The sequence below is a fragment of the Anomaloglossus baeobatrachus genome, chromosome 7, assembly GCF_048569485.1.
Source record: "Anomaloglossus baeobatrachus isolate aAnoBae1 chromosome 7, aAnoBae1.hap1, whole genome shotgun sequence".
Classification (NCBI taxonomy): domain Eukaryota; kingdom Metazoa; phylum Chordata; class Amphibia; order Anura; family Aromobatidae; genus Anomaloglossus; species Anomaloglossus baeobatrachus.
In genome coordinates this window covers 77,216,214-77,229,883 of record NC_134359.1, presented here as the reverse complement: position 1 = coordinate 77,229,883, position 13,670 = coordinate 77,216,214, and positions in this window count along the sequence as shown.

Below are 13,670 nucleotides of genomic sequence, written 5' to 3'. Positions count from 1 at the left end.
GCTCAGAGCCTTTGTATGATTTAATGTGCACAAATTAGTAGTTGTTTTATTCTTTTTAGAGTTCATTCAAACATTCAAAGAAACTTTGCTGACCAGATTAATAATGGTCATACATCTGTACTTAGGGTATATTCACACATAGTGTATTTGTATACATTACAGGCATTTTTGTCTTGCTTTTACATACTTTCTTTCAGTGTTTTTACTTGCATTTCTTATTCATTTAAACTGGTGAAAAGTGCTACAAAAACGCTGAAAGAAGTGACATGCTGCATCTTTGTAACAGGGGGAACCTATGGTCGTGTACTCTACTGAAGATATCAATGGTTTAATTGCAAATGTGTGATGTATGACTTTTATATTTTAAGTTATTGTAAGGTGTTTATCCCTCATGGCTGCAGTACTGCCAATGGTCACAAGATGTCACTGTACTCCTGTTCACTACTGTATTGAACAGGGTGAGAGAGTAGGTTTGCTTAGCAACAGACAGCAGGGACAGTTATGATAGGGTTAACCTCAGGGCCAGCCCACATTGGAGTGAGGTAGGGGGAATTAACTGTAAGGCCGAGGCCACACGTGGATCCTCACATGACACTCGGCTCACGCTGGCAGCACGGCGGGAGTGGAGTGTCATACTACTACAGGGGGGGGCAGCGCTACGGAGGGGAGGGCTGGCGCTGCGGAGGAGAGGGAGGGATTTATCTCCCTATCTCCTCCTGTTGACGACTATTGCGATTTTCACACTGCTCTCGCGTGACACCGGTGTGAAGCGAGAGCAGTGCGATGTTTTTCTCACCCCATAGACTTGCATGGGTGCGAGTTGAATAGGATCGCCTTCCACCCACAGCATGCTGCGACTGTTTTCACGGTCCGATGCTGCCCCATAGGATAATATTGGTCCAAGTGGAATGCGATTTTTTTATCATATTCCACTCGCACCATTTTTCTCGCCGTGTGTCTTGGGCCTAATCCTCCTGGAAGTGCCGGTGTATGTTGGGGTGGAAAATGGAATATATACTCGCTATACCCTGTACCTGAGTTTACATAAATATAAAAAAGAATGTTTTTAAAATCTGGTTTAGACTTTTTAATGTGAATTCAAGAGGCAGCAGTACCGCACTATGTGCAACAGAGAACAAGATGAAAGTCTCCAATCTAGAAGTACCTTCACAAACGGGTTGTGCTCCCACACACACAACACCCATCTCTGTAGATGATACCAAACTCTACATCATAATCAATACAGAGGAGGATAATTTGATATTACAGAAGGATTTATGTAGGCTGGAGGCTTGGGCTAAGAAATGGCAATGGAAGTTTAATGTGGATAAATGTAAGGTCATGCATTTGCGCAGATGAATTAAAACTTAGAATTATGTACATCATTGTAAAACACTGGTAAACCTGTCACTGAAAAATACTTTGGTTTATGGATGAACGGCAAAGTCGACTTTACTGACCAGTAGTGATGGGTGATCCCGAACTGTAAAGTTCGGGGTTCGTACCGAACAACTAGTGATCGAGTATACGGTCCCGAACACAAGTTTTCCTGGGAAGCTCGTGTTATAGTTCGGGTCCAGGGGGCTGTAAAAAAAGCACATTATTAAAAAACATTATGATCATACTTACAGGTCCCGCGACTCTGTCTCCTGGCTGCTTCTGCTTCCGCGTCCGATCATTGCTGTGCCGCCGGTAACCACCACTTACTTACAGGACCTGCCATGACGTCATAGCCATTGGACCAGTCTGGTGTGAATGTTGTACAGATATTGGGTTAGACTGGTCACATGGTTATGACGTCATGGCAGGTCCTGTTAACTTCTGGGGGTATTCATTGCACTGCTCATCACTCGGCAATCTTCGGCTGTTTTCGGCTGTGTTCGCAGTGACCTCAGGGTTCACCCGAGTCCATGGCTCATGGACTCGATTGAACTTTGACTGTCACTGTGCGAGTCTCGCATTGCATCACCCGGCACAGCCACACACTCTCCTGACAGGAGCGGTCGGCTGCATGTATTTCCATGCAGCTGAGGCACTCGTGTCCGGAGAGTGACCAGTGCAAGAAAACTTCTACCAAGGCTAATAAAATAATGAGTTGCATTAAAAGAGGCATAGATGCTCATGAGAAGAACATAGTTTTACCCCTATACATGTCACTAATGCGACCACACTTAGAATACTGTATACAATTTTTATCCTGTATATAAGAAGGACATAGAAGTAGAGTGGGTGCAGAACAGCGGTTATTAAAAGAATGTGGGGACTGCAATATCAAGATAGGTTATTAGGCTTGAGGTTATGCAGTCTTGCAGCGCTGGGGTCCTGGGTTGAAATCCCACCAAGGAGAACATCTACAAGGAGTTTGTATGTTCTCCACGTGTTTGCGCAGGTTTCCTCCCACATTCCAAAGACAGAGTGATAGGGACTTTTGATTGTGAGCCCCAATGGGGACAGTGTTTGGCAATGTATGCAAAATGCTGTGGAATTAGTAGCGCTATATAAATGAATATATATATATCTATATATATAATTGCCTTATTCTGTCTGTCTGTCTGTCTGTCTTGCTCCAAAATTGTGTCCTTACGGTGACAAACAGCGGATTGGCCGCTGGGCTCGCCATGGCCCCGCCCCCTGCACGGATTGATCGCTCGCCTCGCCTCGGCTCCGCCCCCTCGCACGGATTGGCCTCTCGCCCCGGCCCCCTGCACGCATTGGCAACTCGGCCACGCCCGGCCCCCCTCACGCATTGCACGCTCGCTCTGGCCCCGCCCCCGCACGCATTCCCCGAACCAACTCCCAGGTGAGTGCTGTACCCCCGGGAGCCCACATCAGCGTACGCCGGCGTACGCTGGTGTGGGCTCCCGTGCGAGCGGGTGGCGGGGTACGCTGGTAACCATGTAATATTGTAGCATGGTTACCAGCGTACACCAGCTCCCAGGTGAGCGCATCAAGGTCCTGCAGCTGCGGAACACACACACACGCACACACATAAGAACAGACACACATACACACATAAGATCACACTCACTCTCACACACACATCAGATCGCATCCACACACTCACAACATCCCGTGATATCGCTTGCTTCTCGGCGGCGATCCTGTGCGTGCAGTGATCTTCCAGGACCTGCTGGAGGATCACATGGCCGGAAGCATGTGGTATCTCCGGATGTTGTGATTGTGTGAGCGCTGTGCGATATCGTCAGTGTGTGTGGGCGTGTATGCGATCGGATGTGTGTGAGTGTGTTCTGATGTGTGAGTGTGTGTGTGTGCGTGTATGCGATCGGATCTGTGAGTGTCGGCAGAGGAGCACAGCGTGCAGCACAGCTGCTGGGACCGCCCACCAGTGGGCACAGGGAGAAGTGGGGTGTGTGTGTGAGTGTATGCGATCAGATGTGTGCGTGTATAATGTCTGATGTGTGATTGTGGAGAACGATGGGGAGTGCACAGCATGGGGGATGGAGCACAATGGGGAGTGCGCAGCAAGGGGGATAGAGCACGATGGGGAGTGCGCAGCATGGGGGATGGAGCACGATGGGGAGTGCGCAGCATGGGGGATAGAGCACGATGGAGAGTGCGCAGCATGGGGGATAGAGCACGATGGGGAGTGCGCAGCATGGGGGATAGAGCACGATGGGGAGTGCGCAGCATGGGGGATGGAACACGATCGGGAATGCGCAGCATGAGGGATGGAGCACGATGGGGAGTGCGCAGCATGGGGGATGGAGCACAATGGGCAGTGCGCAGCATGGGGGATGGAGCACGATGGGGGGTGCGCAGCATGGGAGATGGAGCACGATGGGGGTGCGCAGCATGGGGGATGAAGCACGTTTGGGAGTGCGCAGCATGAGGGATAGAGCATGATGGGGAGTGCGCAGCATGGGGCATGGAGCACGATGGGGAGTGTGCAGCATAGGGGATGGAGCACGATGGGGAATGCGCAGCATGGGGGATGGAGTACGATGGGGAGTGCGCAGCATGGGGGATGGAGCACAATGGGGAGTGCGCAGCATGGGGGATGGAGCACCATGGGGAGTGCGCAGCATGGGGGATGGGGCACGATGGGGGATGCGCAGCATGGGGAATGGAGCACGATGGGGGATGCGCAGCATGGGGAATGGAGCACGATGGGGGGTGCGCAGCATGGGGGATGGAGCACGATGGGGAGTGCGCAGCATGGGGGATGGAGCACAATGGGGGGTGCGCAGCATGGGGGATGGAGCACGATGGGGGATGCGCAGCATGGGGGACGGAGCACGATGGGGGGTGCGCACCATGGGGGATGGAGCACGATGGGGGGTGCGCAGCATGGGGGATGGAGCACGATGGGGGGTGCGCAGCATGGGGGATGGAGCACGATGGGGGCGAATTTATTTGAACTTTTGTTTTCATTGGGTTGCGTTTTCACTATGTGAACATGCTGCTTTTTTTTGTGTAAAACCACAACTTCTTTTGATGACCTTTCTAATTTGTTTGCAATGTGTGAATGCATCCTGAGGGTCTATATCTCTAACAGAAAAAAGTACAGCATATTATAATTTTTGTGCTATTGAAAAAATGATGGAACTTTTGACAGGGACACCTCTACAAATAGTAATTTTACCAGTTTACCAGGATGCCGATACAGTTAAATGGGCAGGGGGCCCGGTGGCAACGCTGGCACCGGGCGCCCCCTCAACTCATGGGCCTTATAGCGGACGCATGGTCTGCCTCTATTGAGGGTATGCCACTGAACAGAAACACCATATGAAGTGCCCAGAGGATAGGATGTATGTGTGTGTGTGTGTGTGTGTGTGTGTGTGTGTGTGTGTGTATGAAGCTCACCATAATATTTTCAAGTCAGAGCACTGGTTGACAAGGATCCTTTTACCATTAGTTGCAAAACTTATTGGAGTAAAATTCAAATACAGAAACAAATTTTGTAAATAATTGAGACGTCTAGCAAACAAAATGATACAAGTTCATCGCAATAAATTAGAATGTCATCAAAAAGTTAATTTATTTGAGTAATTCAATACAAAAAGGAAAACACATATATTATATAGAGTCATTATACACTGAGGGATCTATTTCAAGTGTTTATTTCTGTTAATGTCGATGATGTTAATGTTGATTATGGCTTACAGCCAATGAAAACCCAAAAGTCATTATCTTAGAAAATTTGAATAATTACCACAAAAAAGCTGCAAAGGCTTCCTAAGCGTTTAAAATGGTCCCTTAGTCTGGTTCAGTAGGCATGCTTCCCTCTGCTGACAAGCTTTTTGGAGATGGAAATTTTATTTTCCAGCAGGACTTGACACCTGTCCACTACCAAAAGTACCAATACCTGGTTTAGTAACCACAGTATCACTGTGATTGATTGGCCAGCAAACTCGCCTGACCCAAACCTCATAGAGAATCTATGGGCTATTGTCAAGAGGAAGATGAGAAACACCAGACCCAACAATGCAGACAAGCAGAAGGCTGCTATCAAAGCAACCTGGGCTTCCATAACACCTCAGCAGTGTCACAGGCTGATCGCCTCCATGCCACGCCGCATTGATGCAGTAATTCATGCACAAGGAACCCCGACCAAGTATTGAGGCATTTACTGTACAGACTTTTCAGTAGGCAACAACCTTTCTGAGTGTAAAATTATTTTTTCAGTTGGTCTTATATAATATTCTAATTTTCTGAGATAACGACTTTTGGGTTTTCATTGGCTGTAAGCCATAATCATCAACATTAACAGAAATAAACACTTTAAATAGATCCTTCTATGTGTAATGACTCTATATAATATATGTGTTTCCATTTTTGTAATGAATTACCGAAAAAATAACTTTTTGATGATATTTTAATTTATTGAGATGCACTTTTATGATTCTGAAAAGCTGTAGTGTGGCAGAAATAACATACTTTAAAAATCGCTGGGGACTGAGCCATATGGGTGGTTAGTCAGACAAGCGATTTCCCAATGGCTTCTCCATACCCACTGTCCTTGAGTGACAGGTCTCTCCCTACACTCACACTACAGGGGGAGACCTGCCACTCAAGGAGAGTGGGCGGGGAGAAGCTACTGGGGACCCACCTGTCTGACTAGTCTCCCTTGCGTCTCAATCCTTGGCAGCTTTTTTCTGAATTCTCATAATGTTTCAGAATCACACTTACCTTGCTGAAATGATGCAGCCAGTGTTTGATTTATGATGTGGATCAGGAAACATCAGCTGTCTGGTTCCCTTTAACATGCACTTGTACAGATTAAATATTGAACTTTAGCCCTACATGTCAATCACAGCTCTACTGGTTGGCGCTAAATCGAGATGGCATCTTTTAGTTGACCTTCTATACTTTAGTGGTTTAAATTAGTTTGAAATAAATGAGATTACTGTACATTGCCTGATGCAGAGGCCTGGATATTTCAGCTCAGAAACCTGCAAAATGTGAATATACTTGTAGGATTAGTGCAAGACTTGTAAGGGAGGGTTCACATCTTGCTATGGTCTTCACTGAGTGTTTAGTACATGGGTTTACATTTGAATGCAAGGAATTCAAGCATACCTATGAATGTATCCAATCACTTATTGAGGGAAACTTGAATGTTTCGACTCTGACTCCTATCTGCTATTATCCGGTGAGACGCTAACCACCAGGGGTCGCAAGTACACTAGAATGATGTCAAGCACCATGGTGTAGTGAGGCGCAAGCCCACAAGGGGTCACCAGTACTCAAGCGGGGATGGTCTGCAGAGTAGTCGATCAAGTCAAGAATCAGAAGCCAGGGGTCACATCAGTACAGTAGAGCAAGAGAAGCCGAGGTCACGTACAAGCCAGTGGTTGGTAAGCCAGGAAGTAGGAGAGCAGAGTTTTGGTTGGGAGCTGAGAGGACACGTATGTACAGAGGAGCAAGCAGAGTCAGGGTCACAAAACAAGCCAGATGTCAGGGAGGCAGGGAGTAGAGACAAGGCAGGGGAAGCAAAGAAACAGGGAATGGGAGACTAGGTAACAGGACAAGATCAGAACAATTCAAGGGAGCCAGAAACATACACTGCAGAGCAGGAACTATCACTGGTAGTGATCCGGGTAAAACGGCTCCAAGTAAAGGCAGCGCGATCCCCCGTAATGAGGCATGATGGAATAGGACTCTCCAATCAGACACAGCACCCAGAGTATACAGACAACAAGAAAACACACAGAACACTGGCTCTGCAGAGAGAAGAGCCACAAGAGAATCATGACATCCAGCTTTTTTACCAGACACAATACCGGAGTCTATTGGGTAATGTGAATCCTCCCTAAATTAATGTATTTACAAAAATAACCACTGCTTTACGCAAGTGCATTTTATAAAAAAACTGTAAAAATGTTGTCAAAGGTGAACAAATAATTTAAGTATTGTCAGGGCCACCTACAGGAATTCCTGGGCTGACTCATAAGACTTATACCATGAAAGGACCTTGAATATTGAGATTGACGTTCTCAGCTCACCTGTAGAAAAACCTGTATGTGGGCGTGTGGAAGGAAAAATGCATATACTGTTCTCATCTATGAAAGGTCTCAGGGACTGAAGTTTTATTCAGTGTAAACAACAAACATTTTGAACATTTCACGCCGATTCATCAAGCAGTTGTAGGGGGATGGATGAGCTATTGTATTCCCCTTGAAGACACAAATCATATGTGTTTGTATTTCACAATGTTTTCTTATGATAACAAGTGTTCATTTCCCTGTAGGCTGCAGTACTAATCTCTGGCCACAAGAGAACTCTGTCTGCCTTTTTACTCATATATAGACTCTGGTGTGGGAAAGACAGGGTAATGCTTAGTCATCTAGGGACTGGGAGTCGAGAGAAAGGATGGAGATCGATGTGAGTAGCTCCTGGTTGTAGGGCAGAGAAGTGGATGCCTGGTGCGGGTGGGAGAGGGGAAACATTGATGGAGAAGACGAGGGCTTGTGCAAGAATAAGATATGAAAGCTTAATGGTTACAGAGGCAACAGAGCATTACAGGCAAGTGGGTGATACCTGCTGGATAGAGACTTCTGGAAAGTGAGTCCAATGTTGACCAGTCGTGGGGAACCTTAGAGGAAAAAGGATCTGCCCAACTGAGGACACAGAAGAGGGAAGCGGCCTTATTGTAAGGGCCAAGCAGGACAGTACCCCACAACGTGTAATGTAGTGGAAATTTTAGATCTCAGACTCCGACATATCGTGACACGCACACAATTTTCTGTAGCGCCCCAGGCCTGGAAGATGAGGCCTTCTCCCACGACTACCACCTTCGTCTACTCCTCAAATATCACAGAAACAAAAGTGGGAAATGTCAGAAAATTTTTGTGCATCTTATAGTTCTAAAAAATCTATGACTTTTGGCATTTTTATGCCACTATCAACCATTTTTTACAACGTTTTAAAGGAGGCGTAAATTACGACAAATGTACTCCAGTCCCTAACTCGGGTACATTTCTTGCAGTATTGTACAACAGCTAAAAGATGAGCTAAAAAGTTAAACAGGTGCATTCTTCTGAATAAATATGGCACATTTTTCTTCATAGTGGTGGTGGGTACGTTACCTAGTGCGCTTGTGTTCAGTTGGGCATATTGCAAAATTTGATATGTCTACCCCTGGCTAGATGTAACATATGTGATCTTCATGCTGCTAAAAAATCAGATAACTCTGAGTAGGCCACCAGAAAAAAGTATATGGGAATCTGTCAGCAAATTTTTGCTATTTAATCTGGGGAAAGTACGGGGTAAGGGCTGAGATACTGATTCCAGGGATGTGTCACTTATTAGGCTGTGTGCTGTTGATTTTATTCAATACAATTATTGTTTAATCAACAGAAAATCAACATTGCCTAGCTTTCACATGTCTCCTGGTCCAACCATGCTCCCACACTATTTAGCCACTATTGTCAGTATTCAATGTACAGAGAGCTGTGCTGTGGGCGGGGTTATCTCTCTGAGCTCTGCTACATGCCTCATTTCAAAACTCTGATTGTGTAACATCTGTACACATATACACAGTAATTTAAGCGATACATCGCTAGAATCAGGGTCTCCTTCCCTATGTTATACTACTCTCAGATGAGGTAGAAAAAAAATCTGCTGACAGATTCCCTTTAACCTCTTCACTACCCTAAACCACCACAAATATTGACATTTAGCCTTTTACTATTTCATCTCTTAAAAATATTCTGATCTTTCTAAAAAAAAAAAAAAAAATTGGTTTGTGTCGTCATTTTTGTAGACACAACTTTTTTATTTTTCTGTTGATGGTGCTGATATAAGGGCATGTTTTTTTGTTAGTTTTGATTGTTATCATTTTTGGGCACATAATATATTTTATCAGACACAGCGTAGCGTGATGTAAATCCTCCCTAAAACAATGTATTTATAAAAATAACCAATGCTTTATGAGAGTTTGTTTCATAGAAAAAAACTGTAAAAGGGTTTTCAAAGGTGAACAAATAATTTAAGTACCGTCAGGGCCACCTACACAAATTCCTGGCCTGACCCATAAGACTTATACTATGAAAGGACCTTGAATATTGAGATTGAAGTTCACAGCTCATCTGTAGAAAAACCTGTATGTGCGAGTGTGCAAAAAAAATAAAATCACATGCTGTTACCATCTATGAAAGGTCTTAGGGACTGAAGTTTTAATCAGTGTAAACCAAAAATATTTTGAACATTTTCGCCCCGATTCATCAAGCATTTGTCACCCGTGCTTATTGCAAATTTGGTATGTCCACCCCTGGGTATATGTAAAATGTGTGATCTTCATGCTGCTGAAAGATCAGATTACTCTGAGTAGGTCACCAGACAAAAATGTACAAGGGAATCTGTCAGCAGGTTTTTGCTATGTACAGTGGCTAAAATAAGTATTTGATATACTGCCGATTTTGCAAGTTTTTCCACCTACAAAGAATGAAGATGTCTGTAATTTTTATGGTAGGTACACTTCAACTGTGACAGACAGAATTAAAAAACAAACAAGAAAATCAACAATGAAAAGGATGTGGAACTGCTCACCGTTGCAGGGTTTGTCCGGATAAACCTCCTCATATGCATCCAAGATCCAAGTAGGGACTTCTGGCAGCCTACCGCACAAACATATCCAAGGAAAAGAGAAAACAATAGTCCAGCTGGGGATCCTATGGATATAATAAAAAGTGACTTTTATTCCAATACTAAAAATAGACACAATGCATGGGCAACTTGATACTGACTATTAGGGGTGGCAGGTTAAAAAGACAACCCGCCACCTGTAATAGTCAGTAACAAGTTGCCCGTGTTTAGTGTCTATTTTTAATATTGGAATAGAAGTTACTTTTTATTATATCCAGAGGCTCCCCAGCTGGACTATTCTTTTCTCTTTTCCTTGGAAACAATAAACTTAAATTGTATTATTTTTAAATAAAATAAGTATTTGATACTATAGAAAAACAGAACTTAATATTTCATACAGAAACATTTGTTTACAATTACAAGATCAGATATTTCCTGTAGTTTCTGTAGTTTTGGTGCACTCTTCCATAGATATCTCCAGATCTTTGAGGTTTCAGGGCTGTCGCTGTGCAACAATGAGTTTCAGCCTCCTCCAAAGATTTTTAATGGGTTCAGGTCTGGAGACTAGCTAGGCCACTCCAGGACCCTGAAATGCTTCTTAAAGAGCCACTCCTTAGTTGCCCAGACTGTGTGTTTTGGGCCATTGTCATGCAGAAAGACCCAGCCACGACCCATCTTCAATGCTCTTACTAAGGGAACAAAATTGTTGGCCAAAATCTCATGATACATGAAACCATCCATGCTCCCTTCAATACGGTACAGTTATATATCAATTCTAGTCACGCTAAGTAGATGTTGGCTCAAAACTACTAGTCTTCACTACTTTTCCATAAAAATCAATTTTATTAATTTGTATAATCACAAACACACATAAACATGTTATATTAAAAGTGAGGAGGAAGTGGAGAGAAATTTTCCCTATCCTTTTTCCTTCCTACACTACGGGGGTCTGCGTCCTAAGTAAGTGACACCCCCGTTCAAAGACGACTAGATCCCTATATTGAGCCCTCCCTATGACAGATACGGTGCACCCCCTCTGGTAGAGAGAAACCCCAGAGAAGTATCACCACAGTGAGGAAACAGTGCACTGTCCGGGGTGACTAGTTTGTTTCTAATAGTACCACACTGGCTATGGGGCAGGGCTTAGGGGTCGTCTAGGGTTGTCAGATCAGTCAGTGTGCTCAGAAAACATTCTGGTAATTGTAAAGCACTGTTTAAATGATATGATATGCTTATTCAAGGGGTGCTCTAGAAAATCATTCAGTGTGCTCAAAGTTTAAGACACACAATTGTATTGATACAAAAATCCATTGGTTAGGAGTGTCCACAATTTAAGAGATTCCCGACGCGTTTCACCCATTAGCATCTTAGTAGTGCAGGGCTCATCAGGGGCCTATGGACAGTTTCTTGATAAACTCCTTAACATATAATCTGTAACATACAAAAGCACAAAGAATCCTTGTTACCTATATATCCAATAGTCACAATAAACTGTACTGTATATGTATCTCAGACTGCTCATACTGACCAGAGATAGTTATGTCCTAGTATTCACTGGACTAGTGAGAAGAGGTTATGGTCCTAGGACTCGTCTGGTATCTCATCAAGATGTTAGTCACCTATCTGCATATACAGGCCATTCATTAATGTTTCGACCAATAAAACATTTTGTGTCTCATATCAGTATCCTTAAGACATACCTCCTTAAAATGGTGACAGTAGACAAAGTTGCTGGAACATGTCTTTAAAGAAAAAGAGGATATATCATTTATATATAGATACTCCAGTGGGTGCCTAATGGTAATAAAAATGGTGGCATTCTATGTATAAGATAGGGCTCATAGTTTACCTTAATATATCTGAGCCTGGACCAGCTTTAACATCGTTTCAATCATATATATATGTCTCTTGCTGAATATAGTGATTATTGCCACCACCATGAATGGGTGACCAACCGACCTGTCAAGGGCCCAAAGAGAGGAACTATTTACTATATGTCAGCCAGACAACACACTATATGCCACATTGTTTAGGGAGGCTACCTTATAGATGTATGAAGAAAATTGATCCCACAGATAGACCAGCCTGCATCAGTAGTAATAGTTCAGGGTGTAAATAGCCCAAAATCCTATTTAAGAAATCAATAAAACCATATTATCCCTATATAAATATGTATACTATTTGCAGGAGTACATAATGAGGACATACCTGGTTGCTGACCCCAAATGGAGTGACAATCGTGTCATGCAGTAGTGACTACAGCAACCCAGGTATCTAATGATAAAAAACAGAGTTCCTCAAACTCTCTCAATATCGTGCTCACACCCACTCAGGGGGTCAGGATCCTACCTTGCATTCGTCCGTATGAAGTACAGGTTCTGGTCTGATGTACAGCGGTGCCATATTGAGGCAGCTAACGCTTTTTAAAGGAAGCGATTGGCGCCAAAAAAAAAAGTGGGAAGGGGCCGGGAATGACGTTGCACTACGTTGGGAAGACGTGTTTAGTTTGCCGGTCACGTGATTAGGTATGGTGCAACCCGAATTCACCTCCCCAGTTATCCTGTTCCATTTGCAGAAAAGCACCCTCAAAGTATGATGTTTCCACCCCCTTGCTTCACGGTTGGAAGTGTGTTCTTGGGGTTGTACTCATCCTTCTTCCTCCAAACATGGGAAATAGAGATGGTACCAAAAAGATCTATTTTGGTCTCATCTGACCACATGACCTTCACCCCTGCCTCCTCTGGATCATCCAGATGGTCATTGGCAAACTTCAAACAGGCTTGGAAATGTGCTGGCATGAGCAGGGGGCCTTTGCGTGCCTTGAGGATTTTAATCCATGACAGCATAGTGTGTTACTTATGGTAATCTTTGAGACTGTGTTCTCAGGTCTTTTCAGGTCCATTATTAGGACCTCATGTGTAGTTCTTGGCTGATTCCTGACCTTTCTCAGAATCATCCTTACACTACAAGGCAAGATTTTACATGGAGCCTCAGACCGAGTAAGAGTGACAGTTTCTCCCATTTTCTAATATTTGCCAACAGTTGTTGCTTTCTAACCAAGCTGCTTGCCTCTTGGCGTGTAGCTCATCCCAGCCTTGTGCAGGTCTACAATTTTGACCCTGATGTTCTTAGCTCTTTCCTCTTGGCCATGGTGGAGAGGTTGGAGTGTGATTGATTATGTGGACAGGTGTCTTTTATAAAGGTAACGAGTTCAAATAGGTGAAATTAATACAGGTAAGCAGTGCAGAGTAGGAGGGCTTCTTAAAGAAAAAAATAACACATCGGCGAGATCCAGAATTCTTGCTGGTTGGTAGGTGATAAAATACTTATTTTATGCAGTAAAATTCAAATTAATTATTTAAAAATCATACAGTGTTATTTTCTGGATTTTCTTTTATTCTGTCTGTCAGCCAAAGTATGCCTACAGTACGATAAAAAATTACAGACTTCTCCATTCTTTGTAGGTGGGAAGACTTGCAAAATCAGCAGTGTATCTGTGGCGCCCCTGACCTGGTCAGGCACCACTGAGTACTGCACCCATGCTGGGAACAGTACAACACAGGTAATCCAGAAGGCTGACCGGGGTGTGGTACACAGGCGCATAGTGATCAGGTCTCACACAT